Source organism: Otolemur garnettii, unplaced genomic scaffold (assembly GCF_000181295.1).
Source record: "Otolemur garnettii isolate 467f Iridium unplaced genomic scaffold, OtoGar3 scaffold00018, whole genome shotgun sequence".
Taxonomy (NCBI): Eukaryota; Metazoa; Chordata; class Mammalia; order Primates; family Galagidae; genus Otolemur; species Otolemur garnettii.
In genome coordinates, this window is record NW_003852413.1 from 25,897,659 (window position 1) to 25,902,518 (window position 4,860).

The following is a 4,860-nucleotide window of genomic DNA, read 5'->3' on the forward strand; positions in this document are numbered from 1 at the left end:
AAGACCTCATCTCTAAAAATAGTTGGATGTTGTGGCGGACGCTTTTGGTCCCAGCTACTTGAGGAGGCTGAGGCAAGAGAATCATTTGAGCCTAAGAGATTGAGGTTGCTGTGATGTCACAGCACTCTACCAAAGGTGACAAAGTAAGATTTTATCTCAAAAAAAAAAAAAAGCAAGCTATGAATGGGAGGTGAAGGGGAGGATCTGGAGATGGTCTGAAGGAGATAGTTCACCCCAGCATGGGTGAGGGGCAAGAAAGAGGACAGTGCCCAGTAGACACAGAAGCCACTCATGGGGGATCAGAGAGCCTCTTACCTGCCTTTTGGCATCCCACTCCCACCCAGACTGTCAGATGGTTGTGCTTGAGAACAGAGGAAGGGCAGAGGTGGGACTTGGCACAGAGTCTCAGCTCTAAGAGAGTCCTCTGAGCATAGGAATTTGTGTATCTCTGGCCCCAGGCACTGCTGTAGTCCCTACAGTGGGGACAGGTAGGTCTCCTCTCCACAGACAGGCAGATGCACTGTCACCACACTGCCCTCCAGACTCACCCTGTCCTACTTCTCCCAGGATGCACAAAGCACATACACACACACACCCCTTCCCCACCTAGCAAGCTCTCAGGGACACCCAACTGCAGATACATTCTTCCTAACATATGTGGCATGCATACACACAGTGCCACACAGGTGTGTTCCAGGTGCCATAGTGACCTAGGAACCCTGGATGAAAACACAGGCTTGGAGTCCCACATGTGTACACAGTCATATATTCCCGGCTTTGAAGCTGACTTCACTACCCAATGGTGTGCTGGTAAACGTTAAACAACCGGCTCTTCAATTTAGGCTGCTGTAGCAGCCAGCACTGGGAAGAGACACATTTAATCAGTTCTTGCCAGATGGTGCTAACCAGCTCCAGTCCACCTCTCTATTATCCTTTGTAGAAATCACGTGATAAACCTTAAATGAAGCTGGGCAGCCCCCAGAAGGGCTGCACCTGGGCAGCAGTGACTCATCAGGGCAGCTTTTGTCCCCATGGGGGTACCTCCCCTTCCATAGCTTCTCTCATCCCCTACTTCTGTCCCGGCCCCACTTCCTGCCTCTCTTCTCCTCCTCCTCCTCCTTCCCTGTCACCCAGACACGACTCCTGCACCTTGGCTTCCTCCTTTCTCTGGCCACCAGGTGTGAAGGGTGACAGGCCCATAGCTAATTCAGAAAGGCTTCCAGAGGAGGAAGACAAGGTGATGCTACGTGTTGCCAAAATGCTAGAGCTTTCTGTGCCTGGCTGCGCTGACCTGTATCTGCCTCCTTGAGCTGAGCCAAACCTGGTTACTTTTTTCTTCTCCCTAATAGTGAAGACAAGGGGTCTTGTCCATAGAAAACTGTGGGAGGAGGAGAGAATTTGCAGCTTGTAGGGTAGTGAGGATGGGTGGTTAGAGCCTGTTCTGAGTGTGAGCACCTCTGGTTCTAGCCATGTTCTAGGAACATTGTACCACTTCTCAGAGCTTCTGCTCCTCAGTCTGAAAAAATGAAAAGACTAGACCAGGCGGTTTTAATTTCCTTCTCAGCTCTGACATTTTCGCATTCTGTAGTTCTAAGATTCTACTCAGTGGGTAGCTTTCCTTAGAGCTTATCTTGATCTCTTTCCCTGTAGCTCAGGATGGAGGTGAACAGATGTGGCTTGGGGAATGCACATGGGAGACTCAGCAGCCTCTGTCATCTTCCCTGTAGCTCCTGGATTATTCCTGCCATGCACCCTGCACACAAGGAACAAGAAAGAGAGAGAGAAGGGAATGGAAGGGAGGGAAAGAGGAAGAGAAAGAGGAAGGATAGAAGGGAGGGAGGGAGGAAGGAAGGGAAGGAAAGGGAAGAAAAGAAAGGAAAAGAGAAAAGCAAAGCAAAGCAAAAAGATCCAGAAAACAGCCAGCCTAACCAGTGAATTAGCCAGCGGCCCATGGAGGGACAGGGAGAGAAGTATTTCTAGCTGTTACAAACCCTGTTCGTGCAAATCAGTGAGGTGCGTGCAATTCTAGGTCTTTCTGCTCTTTTGGCTGAGGGGTGCCAGGGCATAGAGGTCTGGACAGGGGCTGGGGCCAGGAGGCCATCCACTCCTTTGCCCGGGGCCTCCTGCTGCTGCTTGGTTGCTCCTTCTAAAAACAACTGAAACCACAAAATTGGCTTGTGGTCGGGTGAATATCAGTCACTGCTATTCAGCTTGGCTTCCTAGGATGACTAAGCCCCTCCCATTAGCCCCCCACATTTTCAGAGGCGCCAGAGGCCAAGATGGAAAGTGGTTTTATTTGGAGGTTTTTGCTAGGGTCTGAATGCTCAGACAGCAGATCCTGCAGGACATTGAGTCCTGGCATATCTGCTGGCTCATGGGTTCGGGGACCACCAAGGTGGGAGTAGCATTATCCCTGGGCTTCCTTGCCAGCTCGAAGTAGGAAGGGCTGGAGACAGAGGACACTTGGGTCACCCCTTTCAATCTGCCTCTTTCAACTTCAGGTCTCAAGGAAGCTGAGCTGCTGCTGAGGATGGGAGTGGGTACCGTGGTTCTCCTGGGAAGGGCCTGGATACTCAGGTGCTTGAGCCCACAGAGAATGCTGGAACTGCCTGAACATCTTAACGGGAAAGGAAAGGAACCCCTTTCCTTATTCTCCCTGGAGTTAGAAAACTTGAAAGCCGGGAGGCAGGAGGCTGGGCTCTACCCAGCTGTGTTCCCTTCTGGTGACTCTGAGTCTGTCCTGTTCTAAGACTCGATATCTCAGCTCGGCGCCTGTGGCTCAGGTGGCTAAGGCGCCAGCCACATACACCTAAGGTGGCAGGTTCGAGTCCAGCCCCAGCCCGCCAAACAACAATGATGGCTGCAATCGAAAAATAGCCAGGCGTTGTGGTGGGCGCCTGTGGTCCCAGCTACTTGGGAGACAGAGGCAGGAGACTCGCTTGAGCCCAGGAGTTGGAGGTTGCTGTGAGCTGTGATACCACAGCACTCTACCCAGGGGGACAGCTTGAGGTTCTGTCTCAAAAAAAAAGACTCGATTTCTCCCTCTTCAGATGAAAGACTAGGATTCTCTCAGCGCTGACCTATTGCATATCCATGAAGATAGTGAAGAATGGGAAAAGGCCATTACACATTCCCATCATCACACTTTCCTCCTGTCTTGAAGGCCCTGCCCGCCTCAGTGCTGCCCTGGGCTTTCTTTCTGACTGTCCATGGTCTCAATTTCTCTCTCCCTCTCTCCCTCCCCACACTTTCTGTTTCAGCTCCCTTCTTCTCCCCACCCTACTCCCAGGCTCCACAAGGGGTACATGGGTCCTTATGGATTGCTGACTCTGGCCTTCTGGACCACTCCCTCCCCAAGTTCCAATTTCTCCAAAGGGTGAGACCCTTCCCAAACTCTGCTGCTCTCTTCCAGGACCTGGAGGTGGGGTTCGGATGTCCCTTTAAGCCTCTGAACAGGTGGGAAGTTGGAGGGTCTCCCTGGCCTATGACCTGCCCCCACCAGCCGGGTCTCCTGCTGGGAGGAGGTAGAATGAGTTTTCTGGGTGCCGCCTCTAGACTCCTGAATTCTGCCGCTTTTTCCTCCCCATGGAAGTAGGGCTTCTCACTTCAGGCAAGGGAGGAATTTGCTTAAGGCCCAGGCTTGCAAGTGGTGGAGGGAGTACCCGCTTGTGACTGTGGGAGGGATAAAGAGCACGCACGTGTGGACACAGAAGGTGTGAAGGAAACGTGTGTGGGAAAAGTTTGTGTCATTCATAGGCACTCCAGGGACATGACACCTCCCCTCCTCCACCCCATGCTGAGGCAGGGCTAGGAAGCCACCCCCACACGTGTGTCAAGTGCACACATGTGCACACATGCAATGGCCCAGCAGAACTGGGAGGGGGCAGGGAGCTGGGCTGAAGAGGGTGGAGGCGGGGGAGGGATAGGAAAACAGGTAGCGCCGCCCCCACTTCATGCCGGTGCCCACCGAGTGCCGAGTGCCGCCTCCCTGTGGCTGGTGAGGTCTCTGCCCCCTTGACTTTTCCCAGCTTCGAGGAAACACCTCCTTTTAGGGGAAAGCGAGATGGTGAGGGGAAGCAGGGGAAGCACTGACTCTCGGCGGAGGCATGAGCTCGATTTTCCAGTCGGGGCGGGGCGGAGGGAGATGGCACTGGGGACGCCAGGGCGCTGGGGCCTGACTCAGAGCCAGAACCACAGGGCTCGTTTGCTGGGTTGTCGTCGGGGAACAAGAAGCCACCAGGTTTATAAGAAACTGCAATTCATCTCTGCCCTCTTCCACCCCTCTGCAAGGGATCAAGGTTAGACTCGAAGGAGAACTTACAGCTTGGGGCAAAGAAGGGACTCTCCTTCAGGTTACCTTATTGGAAGTCTTCCCTGGGTTTGTTCAATAACAGCATGTTCCAGGGTTTTAGATCTTGAGAAGAGTCTGGGGCCAGAGAGTGGGGCCCTTGATATCCTCCTATATTGTCAAGGAAAGCCCCCTCCTCACTCTTGGTCCTAGATGCTTCTTCAGATCCATTGCTGAGGCTGCAGCAGAGGCATACACGGGTCTCTAGATTCATAGGCTGTCACACGGAGGGGGATGAGGCAGCTGGCTGCTCCAGCTGGCTCTGCTACCCACCTTTTGGCCACTGGCTCACAGGTCTCAAGGTGAGAAGCAAGAAGGAGAGAGAGCACAGGTTCCATTAGCAGGAAGGCAGAGCCAAAGGTGTGATGAACTTAGGCGTGGGCAGAAAGAGGTCAGTAGCACTGACCGGCAGATACTAGGCAGAGCCAAAGGTGTGATGAACTTAGGCGTGGGCAGAAAGAGGTCAGTAGCACTGCCCGGCAGGGAGCATGCCCACTGGTGTCTCTTCCCAT